Source organism: Phalangium opilio, unplaced genomic scaffold (assembly GCF_054372755.1).
Source record: "Phalangium opilio isolate 3A_F unplaced genomic scaffold, DU_Popi_V2 ptg000082l_1, whole genome shotgun sequence".
In the NCBI taxonomy this organism is placed as follows: domain Eukaryota; kingdom Metazoa; phylum Arthropoda; class Arachnida; order Opiliones; family Phalangiidae; genus Phalangium; species Phalangium opilio.
In genome coordinates, this window is record NW_028324189.1 from 14,194,013 (window position 1) to 14,217,557 (window position 23,545).

The window sequence follows — 23,545 nt, forward strand, 5'->3', positions numbered from 1 at the left end:
GCCCAAAAATTAAATGTTCGTCAGGTATTGTGGAAATACTCTGACATTTTGCGTTACATCTGAGACCTCACAACACCGCTCCCGGATGGGCTCGAACCACCAACCTTTCGGTTAACAGCCGAACGCGCTAACCATTGCGCAATGGAAGCCCAAAAATTAAATGTTCGTCAGGTATTGTGGAAAAACTTTGGATTTTTACGTTACATTTGGGATCTCACAACACCGCTCCCGAGTGGGCTCGAACCACCAAACTTTCTTTTAACAGCTGAACGCGCTAACCATTGCGCAACGGAAGCCCAAAAATTAAATGTTCGTCAAGTATTGTGGAAAAACTTTGAATTTTTACGTTACATTTGAGATCTCACAACACCGCTCCCGGTTGGGCTCGAACCACCAACCTTTCGATTAACAGCCGAACGCGTTAACCATTGAGCCATGGAAGCTCACGAAACATATGGTCGTCAGGTATTGTGGAAAAACTTTGGATTTTTACGTTACATTTGAGATCTCACAACACCGCTCCCGAGTGGGCTCGAACCACCAACCTTTCTTTTAACAGCTGAACGCGCTAACCATTGCGCAACGGAAGCCCAAAAATTTTATGTTCGTAAGGTATTGTAGAAACATTTTGGACTTTTACGTTACATTTGAGATCTCACAACACCGCTCCCGAGTGGGCTCGAACCACCAACCTTTCGGTTAACAGCCGAACGTGCTAACCATTGCGCCATGGAAGCTCAGAAAACATATGGTCGTCAGGTATTGTGGAAAAAGTTTGGATTTTTACGTTACATTTGAGATATCACAACACCGCTCCCGGGTGGGCTCGAACCAACAACCTTTCGGTTAACAGCCGAACGCGCTAACCATTGAGCCATGGAAGCTCAGGAGTTTAATGGTCATCAGGTATTGTGGAAAAACTTTGACTTTTTACGTCACATCTGAGACCTCACAACACCGCTCCCGGATGGGCTCGAACCACCAACCTTTCGGTTAACAGCCGAACGTGCTAACCATTGCGCCACGGAAGCCCAAAAAGTAAATGGTCGTCAGGTATTGTGGAAAAACTTTGGATTTTTACGTTACATTTGAGATCTCACAACACCGCTCTCGAGTGGGATTGAACCACAAACCTTTCTTTTAACAGCTGAACGCGCTAACCATTGCGCAACGGAAGCCCAAAAATTAAATGTTCGTCAGGTATTGTGGAAATACTCTGACATTTTGCGTTACATCTGAGACCTCACAACACCGCTCCCGGATGGGCTCGAACCACCAACCTTTTCGGTTAACAGCCGAACGCGCTAACCATTGCGCAATGGAAGCCCAAAAATTAAATGTTCGTCAGGTATTGTGGAAAAACTTTGAATTTTTACGTTACATTTGAGATCTCACAACACCGCTCCCGGTTGGGCTCGAACCACCAACCTTTCGATTAACAGCCGAACGCGCTAACCATTGAGCCATGGAAGCTCAGAAAACATATGGTCGTCAGGTATTGAGGAAAAACTTTGGATTTTTACGTTTCATTTGAGATCTCACAACACCGCTCCCGAGTGGTCTCGAACCACCAAACTTTCTTTTAACAGCTGAACGCGCTAACCATTGCGCAACGGAAGCCCAAAAATTAAATGTTCGTCAGGTATTGTGGAAAAACTTTGAATTTTTACGTTACATTTGAGATCTCACAACGCCGCTCCCGGTTGGGCTCGAACCACCAACCTTTCGATAAACAGCCGAACGCGCTAACCATTGAGCCATGGAAGCTCAGAAAACATATGGTCGTCAGGTATTGTGGAAAAACTTTGGATTTTTACGTTACATTTGAGATCTCACAACACCGCTCCCGAGTGGGCTCGAACCACCAAACTTTCTTTTAGCAGCTGAACGCGCTAACCATTGCGCAACGGAAGCCAAAAAATTAAATGTTCGTCAGGTATTGTGGAAAAACTTTGAATTTTTACGTTACATTTGAGATCTCACAACGCCGCTCCCGGTTGGGCTCGAACCACCAACCTTTCGATAAACAGCCGAACGCGCTAACCATTGAGCCATGGAAGCTCAGAAAACATATGGTCGTCAGGTATTGTGGAAAAACTTTGGATTTTTACGTTACATTTGAGATCTCACAACACCGCTCCCGAGTGGGCTCGAACCACCAACCTTTCTTTTAACAGCTGAACGCGCTAACCATTGCGCAACGGAAGCCCAAAAATTTTATGTTCGTAAGGTATTGTAGAAAAATTTTGGATTTTTACGTTACATTTGAGATCTCACAACACCGCTCCCGAGTGGGCTCGAACCACCAACCTTTCGGTTAACAGCCGAACGTGCTAACCATTGCGCAACGGAAGCCCAAAAATTAAATGTTCGTCAGGTATTGTGGAAAAACTTTGAATTTTTACGTTACATTTGAGATCTCACAACGCCGCTCCCGGTTGGGCTCGAACCACCAACCTTTCGATAAACAGCCGAACGCGCTAACCATTGAGCCATGGAAGCTCAGAAAACATATGGTCGTCAGGTATTGTGGAAAAACTTTGGATTTTTACGTTACATTTGAGATCTCACAACACCGCTCCCGAGTGGGCTCGAACCACCAACCTTTCTTTTAACAGCTGAACGCGCTAACCATTGCGCAACGGAAGCCCAAAAAGTAAATGGTCGTCAGGTATTGTGGAAAAACTTTGACTTTTTACGTCACATCTGGGACCTCACAACACCGCACCCGGATGGGCTCGAACCACCAACCTTTCGGTTAACAGCCGAACGCGCTAACCATTGCGCCACGGAAGCCCGAAAGTGATATGGTCGTCAGGTATTGTGGAAAAACTTTGGATTTTTACGTTACATTTGAGATCTCACAACACCGCTCCCGAGTGGGCTCGAACCACCAAACTTTCGGTTAACAGCCGAACGCGCTAACCATTGCGCAACGGAAGACGAAAAATTAAATGTTCGTCAGGTATTGTGGAAAAAACTTTGGATTTTTACGTTACATCTTAGATCTCACAACACCGCTCCCGGGTATTCGAACCAACAACCTTTCGGTTAACAGCCGAACGCGCTAACCATTGAGCCATGGAAGCTCAGAAAATAAATGGTCGTCCGGTATTGTGGAAATACTCTGACATTTTACGTTACATCTGAGACCTCACAACACCGCTCCCGGATGGGCTCGAACCACCAACCGTTCGGTTAACAGCCGAACGCGCTAACCATTGCGCAATGGAAGCCCAAAAATTAAATGTTCGTCAGGTATTGTGGAAAAACTTTGGATTTTTACGTTACATTTGAGATCTCACAACACCGCTCCCGGTTGGGCTCAAACCAACAACCTTTCGGTTAACAGCCGAACGCGCTAACCATTGAGCCATGGAAGCTCAGAAAATAAATGGTCGTCCGGTATTGTGGAAATACTCTGACATTTTACGTTACATCTGAGACCTCACAACACCGCTCCCGGGTGGGCTCGAACCACCAAACTTTCGGGTAACAGCCGAACGCGCTAACCATTGCGCAACGGAAGCCCAAAAATTAAATGTTCGTCAGGTATTGTGGAAAAATTTTGGATTTTTACGTTAAATTTGAGATCTCACAACACCGTTCCCGAGTGGGCTCGAACCACCAACCTTTCGGTTAACAGCCGAACGCGCTAACCATGGAGCCAAAGAAGCTCAAAAATGAAATGGTCGTCAGGTATTGTGGAAAAACTTTGGATTTTTACGTTACATTAGAGATCTCACAACACCGCTCCCGAGTGGGCTCGAACCACCAAACTTTCTTTTAACAGCTGAACGCGCTAACCATTGCGCAACGGAAGCCCAAAAATTAAATGTTCGTCAGGTATTGTGGATAAATTTTTAATTTTTACGTTACATTTGAGATCTCACAACACCGCTCCCGGTTGGGCTCGAACCACCAACCTTTCGACTAACAGCCGAACGCGCTAACCATTGCGCAACGGAAGACGAAAAATTAAATGTTCGTCAGGTATTGTGGAAAAAACTTTGGATTTTTACGTTACATCTTAGATCTCACAACACCGCTCCCGGGTATTCGAACCAACAACCTTTCGGTTAACAGCCGAACGCGCTAACCATTGAGCCATGGAAGCTCAAAAAATAAATGGTCGTCCGGTATTGTGGAAATACTCTGACATTTTACGTTACATCTGAGACCTCACAACACCGCTCCCGGATATGCTCGAACCACCAACCTTTCGGTTAACAGCCGAACGCGCTAACCATTGCGCAATGGAAGCCCAAAAATTAAATGTTCGTCAGGTATTGTGGAAAAACCTTGGATTTTTACGTTGCATTTGAGATCTCACAACACCGCTCTCGAGTGGGCTCGAACCACCAAACTTTCTTTTAACAGCTGAACGCGCTAACCATTGCGCAACGGAAGCCCAAAAATTAAATGTTCGTCAGGTATTGTGGAAAAATTTTGGATTTTTACGTTAAATTTGAGATCTCACAACACCGTTCCCGAGTGGGCTCGAACCACCAACCTTTCGGTTAACAGCCGAACGCGCTAACCATTGAGCCATGGAAGCTCAGAAAATAAATGGTCGTCAGGTATTGTGGAAAAACTTTGGATTTTACAATACATCTAAGACCTCACAACACCGCTCCCGGATGGGCTCGAACCACCAACCTTTCGGTTAAGAGCCGAACGCGCTAACCATTGCGCAACGGAAGCCCAAAAATTAAATGTTCGTCAGGTATTGTGGAAAAACTTTGGATTTTTACGTTACATTTGAGATCTCACAACACCGCTCCCGGGTGGGCTCGAACCACCAACCTTTCGGTTAACAGCCGAACGCGCTAACCATTGAGCCATGGAAGCTCAGAAAATAAATGGTCGTCAGGTATTGTGGAAAAACTTTGACTTTTTACGTCACATCTGAGACCTAACAACACCGCTCCCGGGTGGGCTCGAACCACCAACCTTTCGATTAACAGCTGAACGCACTAACCATTGCAACACGGAAGCCCAAAAATTAAATGTTCGTCAGGTATTGTGGAAAAACTTTGGATTTTTACGTTACATCTGAGATCTCACAACACCGCTCCCGGGTGGGCTCGAACCACCAACCTTTCGATTAACAGCTGAACGCGCTAACCATTGCAACACGGAAGCCCAAAAATTAAATGTTCGTCAGGTATTGTGGAAAAACTTTGGCTTTTTACGTTACATTTGAAACTTCACAACACCGCACCCGGGTGGGCCTGAACCACCAACCTTTTCTTTAACATCCGAACGGGCTAACCATGGAGCCAAAGAAGCCCAAAAATTAAATGGTCGTCAGGTGTTGTGGAAAAACTTTGAATTTTTACGTTACATTTGAGATCTCACAACACCGCTCCCGAGTGGGCTCGAACCACCAACCTTTCTATTAACAGCTGAACGCGCTAACCATTGCGCAACGGAACCCCAAAAATTGAATGTTCGTCAGGTATTGTGGAAATACTCTGACATTTTACGTTACATCTGAGATCTCACAACACCGCTCCCGGTTGGGCTCGAACCACCAACCTTTCGATTAACAGCCGAACGCGCTAATCATTGAGCCATGGAAGCTCAGAAAATAAATGGTCGTCCGGTATTGTGGAAATACTCTGACATTTTACGTTACATCTGAGACCTCACAACACCGCTCCCGGATGGGCTCGAACCACCAACCTTTCGACTAACACCCGAACGCGCTAACCATTGCGCAATGGAGGCCCAAAAATTAAATGTTCGTCAGGTATTGTGGAAAAACTTTGGATTTTTACGTTACATTTGAGATCTCACAACACCGCTCCCGAGTGGGCTCGAACCACCAAACTTTCTTTTAACAGCTGAACGCGCTAACCATTGCGCAACGGAAGCCCAAAAATTAAATGTTCGTCAGGTATTGTGGAAAAACTTTGAATTTTTACGTTACATTTGAGATCTCACAACACCGCTCCCGGATGGGCTCGAACCACCAACCTTTCGGTTAACACCCGAACGCGCTAACCATTGCGCAATGGAAGCCCAAAAATTAAATGTTCGTCAGGTATTGTGGAAAAACTTTGGATTTTTACGTTACATTTGAGATCTCACAACACCGCTCCCGAGTGGGCTCGAACCACCAACCTTTCTATTAACAGCTGAACGCGCTAACCATTGCGCAACGGAACCCCAAAAATTAAATGTTCGTCAGGTATTGTGGAAAAACTTTGAATTTTTACGTTACATCTGAGACCTCACAACACCGCTCCCGGATGGGCTCGAACCACCAACCTTTCGGTTAAGAGCCGAACGCGCTAACCATTGCGCAATGGAAGCCCAAAAATTAAATGTTCGTCAGGTATTGTGGAAAAACTTTGGTTTTTTACGTTACATTTGAGATCTCACAACACCGCTCCCGAGTGGGCTCGAACCACCAACCTTTCGGTTAACAGCCGAACGCGCTAACCATTGAGCCATGGAAGCTCAGAAAATAAATGGTCGTCAGGTATTGTGGAAAAACTTTGACTTTTTACGTCACATCTGAGACCTAACAACACCGCTCCCGGGTGGGCTCGAACCACCAACCTTTCGATTAACAGCTGAACGCACTAACCATTGCAACACGGAAGCCCAAAAATTAAATGTTCGTCAGGTATTGTGGAAAAACTTTGGATTTTTACGTTACATCTGAGATCTCACAACACCGCTCCCGGGTGGGCTCGAACCACCAACCTTTCGATTAACAGCTGAACGCGCTAACCATTGCAACACGGAAGCCCAAAAATTAAATGTTCGTCAGGTATTGTGGAAAAACTTTGGCTTTTTACGTTACATTTGAAACTTCACAACACCGCACCCGGGTGGGCCTGAACCACCAACCTTTTCTTTAACATCCGAACGGGCTAACCATGGAGCCAAAGAAGCCCAAAAATTAAATGGTCGTCAGGTGTTGTGGAAAAACTTTGAATTTTTACGTTACATTTGAGATCTCACAACACCGCTCCCGAGTGGGCTCGAACCACCAACCTTTCTATTAACAGCTGAACGCGCTAACCATTGCGCAACGGAACCCCAAAAATTGAATGTTCGTCAGGTATTGTGGAAATACTCTGACATTTTACGTTACATCTGAGATCTCACAACACCGCTCCCGGTTGGGCTCGAACCACCAACCTTTCGATTAACAGCCGAACGCGCTAATCATTGAGCCATGGAAGCTCAGAAAATAAATGGTCGTCCGGTATTGTGGAAATACTCTGACATTTTACGTTACATCTGAGACCTCACAACACCGCTCCCGGATGGGCTCGAACCACCAACCTTTCGACTAACACCCGAACGCGCTAACCATTGCGCAATGGAGGCCCAAAAATTAAATGTTCGTCAGGTATTGTGGAAAAACTTTGGATTTTTACGTTACATTTGAGATCTCACAACACCGCTCCCGAGTGGGCTCGAACCACCAAACTTTCTTTTAACAGCTGAACGCGCTAACCATTGCGCAACGGAAGCCCAAAAATTAAATGTTCGTCAGGTATTGTGGAAAAACTTTGAATTTTTACGTTACATTTGAGATCTCACAACACCGCTCCCGGATGGGCTCGAACCACCAACCTTTCGGTTAACACCCGAACGCGCTAACCATTGCGCAATGGAAGCCCAAAAATTAAATGTTCGTCAGGTATTGTGGAAAAACTTTGGATTTTTACGTTACATTTGAGATCTCACAACACCGCTCCCGAGTGGGCTCGAACCACCAACCTTTCTATTAACAGCTGAACGCGCTAACCATTGCGCAACGGAACCCCAAAAATTAAATGTTCGTCAGGTATTGTGGAAAAACTTTGAATTTTTACGTTACATCTGAGACCTCACAACACCGCTCCCGGATGGGCTCGAACCACCAACCTTTCGGTTAACACCCGAACGCGCTAACCATTGCGCAATGGAAGCCCAAAAATTAAATGTTCGTCAGGTATTGTGGAAAAACTTTGGTTTTTTACGTTACATTTGAGATCTCACAACACCGCTCCCGAGTGGGCTCGAACCACCAACCTTTCTATTAACAGCTGAACGCGCTAACCATTGCGCAACGGAACCCCAAAAATTAAATGTTCGTCAGGTATTGTGGAAAAACTTTGAATTTTTACGTTACATCTGAGACCTCACAACACCGCTCCCGGATGGGCTCGAACCACCAACCTTTCGGTTAAGAGCCGAACGCGCTAACCATTGCGCAATGGAAGCCCAAAAATTAAATGTTCGTCAGGTATTGTGGAAAAACTTTGGTTTTTTACGTTACATTTGAGATCTCACAACACCGCTCCCGAGTGGGCTCGAACCACCAACCTTTCGGTTAACAGCCGAACGCGCTAACCATTGAGCCATGGAAGCTCAGAAAATAAATGGTCGTCAGGTATTGTGGAAAAACTTTGACTTTTTACGTCACATCTGAGACCTAACAACACCGCTCCCGGGTGGGCTCGAACCACCAACCTTTCGATTAACAGCTGAACGCACTAACCATTGCAACACGGAAGCCCAAAAATTAAATGTTCGTCAGGTATTGTGGAAAAACTTTGGATTTTTACGTTACATCTGAGATCTCACAACACCGCTCCCGGGTGGGCTCGAACCACCAACCTTTCGATTAACAGCTGAACGCGCTAACCATTGCAACACGGAAGCCCAAAAATTAAATGTTCGTCAGGTATTGTGGAAAAACTTTGGCTTTTTACGTTACATTTGAAACTTCACAACACCGCACCCGGGTGGGCCTGAACCACCAACCTTTTCTTTAACATCCGAACGGGCTAACCATGGAGCCAAAGAAGCCCAAAAATTAAATGGTCGTCAGGTGTTGTGGAAAAACTTTGAATTTTTACGTTACATTTGAGATCTCACAACACCGCTCCCGAGTGGGCTCGAACCACCAACCTTTCTATTAACAGCTGAACGCGCTAACCATTGCGCAACGGAACCCCAAAAATTGAATGTTCGTCAGGTATTGTGGAAATACTCTGACATTTTACGTTACATCTGAGATCTCACAACACCGCTCCCGGTTGGGCTCGAACCACCAACCTTTCGATTAACAGCCGAACGCGCTAATCATTGAGCCATGGAAGCTCAGAAAATAAATGGTCGTCCGGTATTGTGGAAATACTCTGACATTTTACGTTACATCTGAGACCTCACAACACCGCTCCCGGATGGGCTCGAACCACCAACCTTTCGACTAACACCCGAACGCGCTAACCATTGCGCAATGGAGGCCCAAAAATTAAATGTTCGTCAGGTATTGTGGAAAAACTTTGGATTTTTACGTTACATTTGAGATCTCACAACACCGCTCCCGAGTGGGCTCGAACCACCAAACTTTCTTTTAACAGCTGAACGCGCTAACCATTGCGCAACGGAAGCCCAAAAATTAAATGTTCGTCAGGTATTGTGGAAAAACTTTGAATTTTTACGTTACATTTGAGATCTCACAACACCGCTCCCGGATGGGCTCGAACCACCAACCTTTCGGTTAACACCCGAACGCGCTAACCATTGCGCAATGGAAGCCCAAAAATTAAATGTTCGTCAGGTATTGTGGAAAAACTTTGGATTTTTACGTTACATTTGAGATCTCACAACACCGCTCCCGAGTGGGCTCGAACCACCAACCTTTCTATTAACAGCTGAACGCGCTAACCATTGCGCAACGGAACCCCAAAAATTAAATGTTCGTCAGGTATTGTGGAAAAACTTTGAATTTTTACGTTACATCTGAGACCTCACAACACCGCTCCCGGATGGGCTCGAACCACCAACCTTTCGGTTAACACCCGAACGCGCTAACCATTGCGCAATGGAAGCCCAAAAATTAAATGTTCGTCAGGTATTGTGGAAAAACTTTGGTTTTTTACGTTACATTTGAGATCTCACAACACCGCTCCCGAGTGGGCTCGAACCACCAAACTTTCTTTTAACAGCTGAACGCGCTAACCATTGCGCAACGGAAGCCCAAAAATTAAATGTTCGTCAGGTATTGTGGAAAAACTTTGAATTTTTACGTTACATTTGAGATCTCACAACACCGCTCGGGGTTGGGCTCGAACCACCAACCTTTCGATTAACAGCCGAACGCGCTAACCATTGAGCCATGGAAGCTCAGAAAACATATGGTCGTCAGGTATTGTGGAAAAACTTTTGATTTTTACGTTACATTTGAGATCTCACAACACCGCTCCCGAGTGGGCTCGAACCACCAACCTTTCTATTAACAGCTGAACGCGCTAACCATTGCGCAACGGAACCCCAAAAATTAAATGTTCGTCAGGTATTGTGGAAATACTCTGACATTTTACGTTACATCTGAGACCTCACAACACCGCTCCCGGATGGGCTCGAACCACCAACCTTTCGGTTAACACCCGAACGCGCTAACCATTGCGCAACGGAAGCCCAAAAATTAAATGTTCGTCAGGTATTGTGGAAAAATTTTGGATTTTTACGTTAAATTTGAGATCTCACAACACCGTTCCCGAGTGGGCTCGAACCACCAACCTTTCGGTTAACAGCCGAACGTGCTAACCATTGCGCCACGGAAGCCCAAAAAGTAAATGGTCGTCAGGTATTGTGGAAAAACTTTGGCTTTTTACGTTACATTTGAAACTTCACAACACCGCACCCGGGTGGGCCCGAACCAACAACCTTTTGTTTAACATCCGAACGCGCTAACCATGGAGCCAAAGAAGCTCAAAAATGAAATGGTCGTCAGGTATTGTGGAAAAACTTTGAGTTCTTATGTCACATCTGGGACCTCACAACACCGCACCCGGATGGGCTCGAACCACCAACCTTTCGGTTAAAAGCCGAACGCGCTAACCATTGCGCCACGGAAGCCCGAAAATGATATGGTCGTCAGGTATTGTGGAAAAACTTTGGATTTTACAATACATCTAAGACCTCACAACACCGCTCCCGAGTGGGCTCGAACCACCAAACTTTCTTTTAACAGCTGAACGCGCTAACCATTGCGCAACGGAAGCCCAAAAATTAAATGTTCGTCAGGTATTGTGGAAAAACTTTGGATTTTTACGTTACATTTGAGATCTCACACCGCTCCCGGGTGGGCTCGAACCACCAACCTTTCGGTTAACAGACGAACGCGCTAACCATTGAGCCATGGAAGCTCAGAAAATAAATGGTCGTCAGGTATTGTGGAAAAACTTTGGATTTTACAATACATCTAAGACCTCACAACACCGCTCCCGGATGGGCTCGAACCACCAACCTTTCGGTTAAGAGCCGAACGCGCTAACCATTGCGCAACGGAAGCCCAAAAATTAAATGTTCGTCAGGTATTGTGGAAAAACTTTGGATTTTTACGTTACATTTGAGATCTCACAACACCGCTCCCGGGTGGGCTCGAACCACCAACCTTTCGGTTAACAGCCGAACGCGCTAACCATTGAGCCATGGAAGCTCAGAAAATAAATGGTCGTCAGGTATTGTGGAAAAACTTTGACTTTTTACGTCACATCTGAGACCTAACAACACCGCTCCCGGGTGGGCTCGAACCACCAACCTTTCGATTAACAGCTGAACGCGCTAACCATTGCAACACGGAAGCCCAAAAATTAAATGTTCGTCAGGTATTGTGGAAAAACCTTGGATTTTTACGTTACATCTGAGATCTCACAACACCGCTCCCGGGTGGGCTCGAACCACCAACCTTTCGATTAACAGCTGAACGCGCTAACCATTGCAACACGGAAGCCCAAAAATTAAATGTTCGTCAGGTATTGTGGAAAAACTTTGGCTTTTTACGTTACATTTGAAACTTCACAACACCGCACCCGGGTGGGCCTGAACCACCAACCTTTTCTTTAACATCCGAACGGGCTAACCATGGAGCCAAAGAAGCCCAAAAATTAAATGGTCGTCAGGTGTTGTGGAAAAACTTTGAATTTTTACGTTACATTTGAGATCTCACAACACCGCTCCCGAGTGGGCTCGAACCACCAACCTTTCTATTAACAGCTGAACGCGCTAACCATTGCGCAACGGAACCCCAAAAATTAAATGTTCGTCAGGTATTGTGGAAATACTCTGACATTTTACGTTACATCTGAGACCTCACAACACCGCTCCCGGATGGGCTCGAACCACCAACCTTTCGGTTAACACCCGAACGCGCTAACCATTGCGCAATGGAAGCCCAAAAATTAAATGTTCGTCAGGTATTGTGGAAAAACTTTGGATTTTTACGTTACATTTGAGATCTCACAACACCGCTCCCGAGTGGGCTCGAACCACCAACCTTTCTATTAACAGCTGAACGCGCTAACCATTGCGCAACGGAACCCCAAAAATTAAATGTTCGTCAGGTATTGTGGAAAAACTTTGAATTTTTACGTTACATTTGAGATCTCACAACACCGCTCCCGGTTGGGCTCGAACCACCAACCTTTCGATTAACAGCCGAACGCGCTAACCATTGAGCCATGGAAGCTCAGAAAATAAATGGTCGTCAGGTATTGTGGAAAAACTTTGACTTTTTACGTCACATCTGAGACCTAACAACACCGCTCCCGGGTGGGCTCGAACCACCAACCTTTCGATTAACAGCTGAACGCACTAACCATTGCAACACGGAAGCCCAAAAATTAAATGTTCGTCAGGTATTGTGGAAAAACTTTGGATTTTTACGTTACATCTGAGATCTCACAACACCGCTCCCGGGTGGGCTCGAACCACCAACCTTTCGATTAACAGCTGAACGCGCTAACCATTGCAACACGGAAGCCCAAAAATTAAATGTTCGTCAGGTATTGTGGAAAAACTTTGGCTTTTTACGTTACATTTGAAACTTCACAACACCGCACCCGGGTGGGCCTGAACCACCAACCTTTTCTTTAACATCCGAACGGGCTAACCATGGAGCCAAAGAAGCCCAAAAATTAAATGGTCGTCAGGTGTTGTGGAAAAACTTTGAATTTTTACGTTACATTTGAGATCTCACAACACCGCTCCCGAGTGGGCTCGAACCACCAACCTTTCTATTAACAGCTGAACGCGCTAACCATTGCGCAACGGAACCCCAAAAATTGAATGTTCGTCAGGTATTGTGGAAATACTCTGACATTTTACGTTACATCTGAGATCTCACAACACCGCTCCCGGTTGGGCTCGAACCACCAACCTTTCGATTAACAGCCGAACGCGCTAATCATTGAGCCATGGAAGCTCAGAAAATAAATGGTCGTCCGGTATTGTGGAAATACTCTGACATTTTACGTTACATCTGAGACCTCACAACACCGCTCCCGGATGGGCTCGAACCACCAACCTTTCGACTAACACCCGAACGCGCTAACCATTGCGCAATGGAGGCCCAAAAATTAAATGTTCGTCAGGTATTGTGGAAAAACTTTGGATTTTTACGTTACATTTGAGATCTCACAACACCGCTCCCGAGTGGGCTCGAACCACCAAACTTTCTTTTAACAGCTGAACGCGCTAACCATTGCGCAACGGAAGCCCAAAAATTAAATGTTCGTCAGGTATTGTGGAAAAACTTTGAATTTTTACGTTACATTTGAGATCTCACAACACCGCTCCCGGATGGGCTCGAACCACCAACCTTTCGGTTAACACCCGAACGCGCTAACCATTGCGCAATGGAAGCCCAAAAATTATATGTTCGTCAGGTATTGTGGAAAAACTTTGGATTTTTACGTTACATTTGAGATCTCACAACACCGCTCCCGAGTGGGCTCGAACCACCAACCTTTCTATTAACAGCTGAACGCGCTAACCATTGCGCAACGGAACCCCAAAAATTAAATGTTCGTCAGGTATTGTGGAAAAACTTTGAATTTTTACGTTACATCTGAGACCTCACAACACCGCTCCCGGATGGGCTCGAACCACCAACCTTTCGGTTAACACCCGAACGCGCTAACCATTGCGCAATGGAAGCCCAAAAATTAAATGTTCGTCAGGTATTGTGGAAAAACTTTGAATTTTTACGTTACATTTGAGATCTCACAACACCGCTCCCGGATGGGCTCGAACCACCAACCTTTCGGTTAACACCCGAACGCGCTAACCATTGCGCAATGGAAGCCCAAAAATTAAATGTTCGTCAGGTATTGTGGAAAAACTTTGGATTTTTACGTTACATTTGAGATCTCACAACACCGCTCCCGAGTGGGCTCGAACCACCAACCTTTCTATTAACAGCTGAACGCGCTAACCATTGCGCAACGGAACCCCAAAAATTAAATGTTCGTCAGGTATTGTGGAAAAACTTTGAATTTTTACGTTACATCTGAGACCTCACAACACCGCTCCCGGATGGGCTCGAACCACCAACCTTTCGGTTAACACCCGAACGCGCTAACCATTGCGCAATGGAAGCCCAAAAATTAAATGTTCGTCAGGTATTGTGGAAAAACTTTGGTTTTTTACGTTACATTTGAGATCTCACAACACCGCTCCCGAGTGGGCTCGAACCACCAAACTTTCTTTTAACAGCTGAACGCGCTAACCATTGCGCAACGGAAGCCCAAAAATTAAATGTTCGTCAGGTATTGTGGAAAAACTTTGAATTTTTACGTTACATTTGAGATCTCACAACACCGCTCGGGGTTGGGCTCGAACCACCAACCTTTCGATTAACAGCCGAACGCGCTAACCATTGAGCCATGGAAGCTCAGAAAACATATGGTCGTCAGGTATTGTGGAAAAACTTTTGATTTTTACGTTACATTTGAGATCTCACAACACCGCTCCCGAGTGGGCTCGAACCACCAACCTTTCTATTAACAGCTGAACGCGCTAACCATTGCGCAACGGAACCCCAAAAATTAAATGTTCGTCAGGTATTGTGGAAATACTCTGACATTTTACGTTACATCTGAGACCTCACAACACCGCTCCCGGATGGGCTCGAACCACCAACCTTTCGGTTAACACCCGAACGCGCTAACCATTGCGCAACGGAAGCCCAAAAATTAAATGTTCGTCAGGTATTGTGGAAAAATTTTGGATTTTTACGTTAAATTTGAGATCTCACAACACCGTTCCCGAGTGGGCTCGAACCACCAACCTTTCGGTTAACAGCCGAACGTGCTAACCATTGCGCCACGGAAGCCCAAAAAGTAAATGGTCGTCAGGTATTGTGGAAAAACTTTGGCTTTTTACGTTACATTTGAAACTTCACAACACCGCACCCGGGTGGGCCCGAACCAACAACCTTTTGTTTAACATCCGAACGCGCTAACCATGGAGCCAAAGAAGCTCAAAAATGAAATGGTCGTCAGGTATTGTGGAAAAACTTTGAGTTCTTATGTCACATCTGGGACCTCACAACACCGCACCCGGATGGGCTCGAACCACCAACCTTTCGGTTAAAAGCCGAACGCGCTAACCATTGCGCCACGGAAGCCCGAAAATGATATGGTCGTCAGGTATTGTGGAAAAACTTTGGATTTTACAATACATCTAAGACCTCACAACACCGCTCCCGAGTGGGCTCGAACCACCAAACTTTCTTTTAACAGCTGAACGCGCTAACCATTGCGCAACGGAAGCCCAAAAATTAAATGTTCGTCAGGTATTGTGGAAAAACTTTGGATTTTTACGTTACATTTGAGATCTCACAACACCGCTCCCGGGTGGGCTCGAACCACCAACCTTTCGGTTAACAGACGAACGCGCTAACCATTGAGCCATGGAAGCTCAGAAAATAAATGGTCGTCAGGTATTGTGGAAAAACTTTGGATTTTACAATACATCTAAGACCTCACAACACCGCTCCCGGATGGGCTCGAACCACCAACCTTTCGGTTAAGAGCCGAACGCGCTAACCATTGCGCAACGGAAGCCCAAAAATTAAATGTTCGTCAGGTATTGTGGAAAAACTTTGGATTTTTACGTTACATTTGAGATCTCACAACACCGCTCCCGGGTGGGCTCGAACCACCAACCTTTCGGTTAACAGCCGAACGCGCTAACCATTGAGCCATGGAAGCTCAGAAAATAAATGGTCGTCAGGTATTGTGGAAAAACTTTGACTTTTTACGTCACATCTGAGACCTAACAACACCGATCCCGGGTGGGCTCGAACCACCAACCTTTCGATTAACAGCTGAACGCGCTAACCATTGCAACACGGAAGCCCAAAAATTAAATGTTCGTCAGGTATTGTGGAAAAACCTTGGATTTTTACGTTACATCTGAGATCTCACAACACCGCTCCCGGGTGGGCTCGAACCACCAACCTTTCGATTAACAGCTGAACGCGCTAACCATTGCAACACGGAAGCCCAAAAATTAAATGTTCGTCAGGTATTGTGGAAAAACTTTGGCTTTTTACGTTACATTTGAAACTTCACAACACCGCACCCGGGTGGGCCTGAACCACCAACCTTTTCTTTAACATCCGAACGGGCTAACCATGGAGCCAAAGAAGCCCAAAAATTAAATGGTCGTCAGGTGTTGTGGAAAAACTTTGAATTTTTACGTTACATTTGAGATCTCACAACACCGCTCCCGAGTGGGCTCGAACCACCAACCTTTCTATTAACAGCTGAACGCGCTAACCATTGCGCAACGGAACCCCAAAAATTAAATGTTCGTCAGGTATTGTGGAAATACTCTGACATTTTACGTTACATCTGAGACCTCACAACACCGCTCCCGGATGGGCTCGAACCACCAACCTTTCGGTTAACACCCGAACGCGCTAACCATTGCGCAATGGAAGCCCAAAAATTAAATGTTCGTCAGGTATTGTGGAAAAACTTTGGATTTTTACGTTACATTTGAGATCTCACAACACCGCTCCCGAGTGGGCTCGAACCACCAACCTTTCTATTAACAGCTGAACGCGCTAACCATTGCGCAACGGAACCCCAAAAATTAAATGTTCGTCAGGTATTGTGGAAAAACTTTGAATTTTTACGTTACATTTGAGATCTCACAACACCGCTCCCGGTTGGGCTCGAACCACCAACCTTTCGATTAACAGCCGAACGCGCTAACCATTGAGCCATGGAAGCTCAGAAAATAAATGGTCGTCCGGTATTGTGGAAATACTCTGACATTTTACGTTACATCTGAGACCTCACAACACCGCTCCCGGATGGGCTCGAACCACCAACCTTTCGACTAACACCCGAACGCGCTAACCATTGCGCAATGGAAGCCCAAAAATTAAATGTTCGTCAGGTATTGTGGAAATACTCTGACATTTTACGTTACATCTGAGACCTCACAACACCGCTCCCGGATGGGCTCGAACCACCAACCTTTCGGTTAACACCCGAACGCGCTAACCATTGCGCAATGGAAGCCCAAAAATTAAATGTTCGTCAGGTATTGTGGAAAAACTTTGAATTTTTACGTTACATTTGAGATCTCACAACACCGCTCCCGGTTGGGCTCGAACCACCAACCTTCCGATTAACAGCCGAACGCGCTAACCATTGAGCCATGGAAGCTCAGAAAATAAATGGTCGTCCGGTATTGTAGAAATACTCTGACATTTTACGTTACTTCTGAGACCTCACAACACCGCTCCCGGATGGGCTCGAACCACCAACCTTTCGGTTAACACCCGAACGCGCTAACCATTGCGCAATGGAAGTCCAAAAATTAAATGTTCGTCAGGTATTGTGGAAAAACTTTGGATTTTTACGTTACATTTGAGATCTCACAACACAGCTCCCGAGTGGGCTCGAACCACCAACCTTTCTATTAACAGCTGAACGCGCTAACCATTGCGCAACGGAACCCCAAAAATTAAATGTTCGTCAGGTATTGTGGAAAAACTTTGAATTTTTACGTTACATTTGAGATCTCACAACACCGCTCCCGGGTGGGCTCGAACCACCAACCTTTCGGTTAACAGCCGAACGCGCTAACAATTGAGCCATGGAAGCTCAGAAAATAAATGGTCGTCAGGTATTGTGGAAAAACTTTGACTTTTTACGTCACATCTGAGACCTAACAACACCGCTCCCGGGTGGGCTCGAACCACCAACCTTTCGATTAACAGCTGAACGCGCTAACCATTGCAACACGGAAGCCCAAAATTAAATGTTCGTCAGGTATTGTGGAAAAACTTTGGCTTTTTACGTTACATTTTAAACTTCACAACACCGCACCCGGGTGGGCCTGAACCACCAACCTTTTCTTTAAGATCCGAACGGGCTAACCATGGAGCCAAAGAAGCCCAAAAATTAAATGGTCGTCAGGTGTTGTGGAAAAACTTTGAATTTTTACGTTACATCTGAGATCTCTCAACACCGCTTCCGGATGGGCTCGAACACCAAACCTTTCGATTGACAGCCGAACGCGCTAACCATTAAGCCATGGAAGCTCAGAAAATAAATGGTCGTCCGGTATTGTGGAAATACTCTGACATTTTACGTTACATCTGAGACCTCACAACACCGCTCCCGGATGGGCTCGAACCACCAACCTTTCGGTTAACACCCGAAGGCGCTAACCATTGCGCAATGGAAGCCCAAAAATTAAATGTTCGTCAGGTATTGTGGAAAAACTTTGGATTTTTACGTTACATTTGAGATCTCACAACACCGCTCCCGAGTGGGCTCGAACCACCAACCTTTCTATTAACAGCTGAACGCGCTAACCATTGCGCAACGGAACCCCAAAAATTAAATGATCGTCAGGTATTGTGGAAAAACTGAATTTTTACGTTACATCTGAGATCTCACAACACCGCTCCAGGGTGGGCTCGAACCACCAACCTTTCGGTTAACAGCCGAACGCGCTAACCATTGAGCCATGGAAGCTCAGAAAATAAATGGTCGTCAGGTATTGTGGAAAAACTTTGACTTTTTACGTCACATCTGAGACCTAACAACACCGCTCCCGGGTGGGCTCGAACCACCAACCTTTCGATTAACAGCTGAACGCGCTAACCATTGCAACACGGAAGCCCAAAATTAAATGTTCGTCAGGTATTGTGGAAAAACTTTGGCTTTTTACGTTACATTTTAAACTTCACAACACCGCACCCGGGTGGGCCTGAACCACCAACCTTTTCTTTAAGATCCGAACGGGCTAACCATGGAGCCAAAGAAGCCCAAAAATTAAATGGTCGTCAGGTGTTGTGGAAAAACTTTGAATTTTTACGTTACATCTGAGATCTCACAACACCGCTCCCGGGTGGGCTCGAACCACCAACCTTTCGAACAACAGCCGAACGCGCTAACCATTGAGCCATGGAAGCTCAGAAAACATATGGTCGTCAGGTATTGTGGAAATACTCTGACATTTTACGTTACATCTGAGACCTCACAACACCGCTCCCGGATGGGCTCGAACCACCAACCTTTCGGTTAACACCCGAAAGCGCTAACCATTGCGCAATGGAAGCCCAAAAATTAAATGTTCGTCAGGTATTGTGGAAAAACTTTGGATTTTTACGTTACATTTGAGATCTCACAACACCGCTCCCGAGTGGGCTCGAACCACCAACCTTTCTATTAACAGCTGAACGCGCTAACCATTGCGCAACGGAACCCCAAAAATTAAATGTTCGTCAGGTATTGTGGAAAAACTTTGAATTTTTACGTTACATTTGAGATCTCACAACACCGCTCCCGGTTGGGCTCGAACCACCAACCTTCCGATTAACAGCCGAACGCGCTAACCATTGAGCCATGGAAGCTCAGAAAATAAATGTTCGTCCGGTATTGTGGAAATACTCTATTTTACGTTACATCTGAGACCTCACAACACCGCTCCCGGATGGGCCCGAACCTCCAACCTTTCGGTTAACACCCGAACGCGCTAACCATTGCGCAATGGAAGCCCAAAAATTAAATGTTCGTCAGGTATTGTGGAAAAACTTTGAATTTTTACGTTACATTTGAGATCTCACAACACCGCTCGGGGTTGGGCTCGAACCACCAACCTTTCGATTAACAGCCGAACGCGCTAACCATTGAGCCATGGAAGCTCAGAAAACATATGGTCGTCAGGTATTGTGGAAAAACTTTTGATTTTTACGTTACATTTGAGATCTCACAACACCGCTCCCGAGTGGGCTCAAACCACCAACCTTTCTATTAACAGCTGAACGCGCTAACCATTGCGCAACGGAACCCCAAAAATTAAATGTTCGTCAGGTATTGTGGAAATACTCTGACATTTTACGTTACATCTGAGACCTCACAACACCGCTCCCGGATGGGCTCGAACACCAAACCTTTCGATTGACAGCCGAACGCGCTAACCATTAAGCCATGGAAGCTCAGAAAATAAATGGTCGTCTGGTATTGTGGAAATACTCTGACATTTTACGTTACATCTGAGACCTCACAACACCGCTCCCGGATGGGCTCGAACCACCAACCTTTCGGTTAACACCCGAACGCGCTAACCATTGCGCAATGGAAGCCCAAAAATTAAATGTTCGTCAGGTATTGTGGAAAAACTTTGGATTTTTACGTTACATTTGAGATCTCACAACACCGCTCCCGAGTGGGCTCGAACCACCAACCTTTCTATTAACAGCTGAACGCGCTAACCATTGCGCAACGGAACCCCAAAAATTAAATGTTCGTCAGGTATTGTGGAAAAACTTTGAATTTTTACGTTACATTTGAGATCTCACAACACCGCTCCCGGTTGGGCTCGAACCACCAACGTTTCGATAAACAGCCGAACGCGCTAACCATTGAGCCATGGAAGCTCAGAAAATAAATGGTCGTCCGGTATTGTGGAAATACTCTGACATTTTACGTTACATCTGAGACCTCACAACACCGCTCCCGGATGGGCTCGAACCACCAACCTTTCGGCTAACACCCGAACGCGCTAACCATTGCGCAATGGAAGCCCAAAAATTAAATGTTCGTCAGGTATTGTGGAAAAACTTTGGATTTTTACGTTACATTTGAGATCTCACAACACCGCTCCCGAGTGGGCTCGAACCACCAAACTTTCTTTTAACAGCTGAACGCGCTAACCATTGCGCAACGGAAGCCCAAAAATTAAATGTTCGTCAGGTATTGTGGAAAAACTGAATTTTTACGTTACATCTGAGATCTCACAACACCGCTCCAGGGTGGGCTCGAACCACCAACCTTTCGGTTAACAGCCGAACGCGCTAACCATTGAGCCATGGAAGCTCAGAAAATAAATGTTCGTCCGGTATTGTGGAAATACTCTATTTTACGTTACATCTGAGACCTCACAACACCGCTCCCGGATGGGCTCGAACCTCCAACCTTTCGGTTAACACCCGAACGCGCTAACCATTGCGCAATGGAAGCCCAAAAATTAAATGTTCGTCAGGTATTGTGGAAAAACTTTGAATTTTTACGTTACATTTGAGATCTCACAACACCGCTCGGGGTTGGGCTCGAACCACCAACCTTTCGATTAACAGCCGAACGCGCTAACCATTGAGCCATGGAAGCTCAGAAAACATATGGTCGTCAGGTATTGTGGAAAAACTTTTGATTTTTACGTTACATTTGAGATCTCACAACACCGCTCCCGAGTGGGCTCGAACCACCAAACTTTCTTTTAACAGCTGAACGCGCTAACCATTGCGCAACGGAACCCCAAAAATTAAATGTTCGTCAGGTATTGTGGAAATACTCTGACATTTTACGTTACATCTGAGACCTCACAACACCGCTCCCGGATGGGCTCGAACCACCAACCTTTCGGTTAACACCCGAACGCGCTAACCATTAAGCCATGGAAGCTCAGAAAATAAATGGTCGTCTGGTATTGTGGAAATACTCTGACATTTTACGTTACATCTGAGACCTCACAACACCGCTCCCGGATGGGCTCGAACCACCAACCTTTCGGTTAACACCCGAACGCGCTAACCATTGCGCAATGGAAGCCCAAAAATTAAATGTTCGTCAGGTATTGTGGAAAAACTTTGGATTTTTACGTTACATTTGAGATCTCACAACACCGCTCCCGAGTGGGCTCGAACCACCAACCTTTCTATTAACAGCTGAACGCGCTAACCATTGCGCAACGGAACCCCAAAAATTAAATGTTCGTCAGGTATTGTGGAAAAACTTTGAATTTTTACGTTACATTTGAGATCTCACAACACCGCTCCCGGTTGGGCTCGAACCACCAACGTTTCGATAAACAGCCGAACGCGCTAACCATTGAGCCATGGAAGCTCAGAAAATAAATGGTCGTCCGGTATTGTGGAAATACTCTGACATTTTACGTTACATCTGAGACCTCACAACACCGCTCCCGGATGGGCTCGAACCACCAACCTTTCGGCTAACACCCGAACGCGCTAACCATTGCGCAATGGAAGCCCAAAAATTAAATGTTCGTCAGGTATTGTGGAAAAACTTTGGATTTTTACGTTACATTTGAGATCTCACAACACCGCTCCCGAGTGGGCTCGAACCACCAAACTTTCTTTTAACAGCTGAACGCGCTAACCATTGCGCAACGGAAGCCCAAAAATTAAATGTTCGTCAGGTATTGTGGAAAAACTTTGGATTTTTACGTTACATCTGAGACCTCACAACACCGCTCCCGGATGGGCTCGAACCACCAACCTTTCGGTTAACACCCGAACGCGCTAACCATTGCGCAATGGAAGCCCAAAAATTAAATGTTCGTCAGGTATTGTGGAAAAACTTTGAATTTTTACGTTACATTTGAGATCTCACAACACCGCTCCCGGATGGGCTCGAACACCAAACCTTTCGATTGACAGCCGAACGCGCTAACCATTAAGCCATGGAAGCTCAGAAAATAAATGGTCGTCTGGTATTGTGGAAATACTCTGACATTTTACGTTACATCTGAGACCTCACAACACCGCTCCCGGATGGGCTCGAACCACCAACCTTTCGGTTAACACCCGAACGCGCTAACCATTGCGCAATGGAAGCCCAAAAATTAAATGTACGTCAGGTATTGTGGAAAAACTTTGGATTTTTACGTTACATTTGAGATCTCACAACACCGCTCCCGAGTGGGCTCGAACCACCAACCTTTCTATTAACAGCTGAACGCGCTAACCATTGCGCAACGGAACCCCAAAAATTAAATGTTCGTCAGGTATTGTGGAAAAACTTTGAATTTTTACGTTACATTTGAGATCTCACAACACCGCTCCCGGTTGGGCTCGAACCACCAACCTTTCGATTAACAGCCGAACGCGCTAACCATTGAGCCATGGAAGCTCAGAAAATAAATGGTCGTCCGGTATTGTGGAAATACTCTGACATTTTACGTTACATCTGAGACCTCACAACACCGCTCCCGGATGGGCTCGTGCCCACCAACCTTTCGGCTAACACCCGAACGCGCTAACCATTGCGCAATGGAAGCCCAAAAATTAAATGTTCGTCAGGTATTGTGGAAAAACTTTGGATTTTTACGTTACATTTGAGATCTCACAACACCGCTCCCGAGTGGGCTCGAACCACCAAACTTTCTTTTAACAGCTGAACGCGCTAACCATTGCGCAACGGAAGCCCAAAAATTAAATGTTCGTCAGGTATTGTGGAAAAACTTGGAA

At 45.7% G+C, this 23,545-nt stretch overlaps 7 non-coding genes across 7 annotated transcripts; all 7 read right to left on the reverse strand.

The window, feature by feature from the left end:
* Positions 1–4,631: 4,631 nt before the first annotated feature.
* On the reverse strand, positions 4,632–4,704 carry TRNAK-CUU (transfer RNA lysine (anticodon CUU)). The gene has a single exon. It is a non-coding gene; the product is annotated as a tRNA-Lys (tRNA).
* Positions 4,705–6,248: 1,544 nt separating this feature from the next.
* On the reverse strand, positions 6,249–6,321 carry TRNAK-CUU (transfer RNA lysine (anticodon CUU)). The gene has a single exon. It is a non-coding gene; the product is annotated as a tRNA-Lys (tRNA).
* Positions 6,322–8,159: 1,838 nt separating this feature from the next.
* TRNAK-CUU (transfer RNA lysine (anticodon CUU)) lies at positions 8,160–8,232 on the reverse strand. Its single transcript has one exon. It is a non-coding gene; the product is annotated as a tRNA-Lys (tRNA).
* A 2,573-nt stretch (positions 8,233–10,805) lies between these two features.
* On the reverse strand, positions 10,806–10,878 carry TRNAK-UUU (transfer RNA lysine (anticodon UUU)). Its single transcript has one exon. It is a non-coding gene; the product is annotated as a tRNA-Lys (tRNA).
* Positions 10,879–11,241: 363 nt separating this feature from the next.
* Positions 11,242–11,314, reverse strand: TRNAK-CUU (transfer RNA lysine (anticodon CUU)). The gene has a single exon. It is a non-coding gene; the product is annotated as a tRNA-Lys (tRNA).
* A 4,043-nt stretch (positions 11,315–15,357) lies between these two features.
* Positions 15,358–15,430, reverse strand: TRNAK-UUU (transfer RNA lysine (anticodon UUU)). The gene has a single exon. It is a non-coding gene; the product is annotated as a tRNA-Lys (tRNA).
* A 366-nt stretch (positions 15,431–15,796) lies between these two features.
* On the reverse strand, positions 15,797–15,869 carry TRNAK-CUU (transfer RNA lysine (anticodon CUU)). Its single transcript has one exon. It is a non-coding gene; the product is annotated as a tRNA-Lys (tRNA).
* Between the last annotated feature and the right edge of the window lie 7,676 nt (positions 15,870–23,545).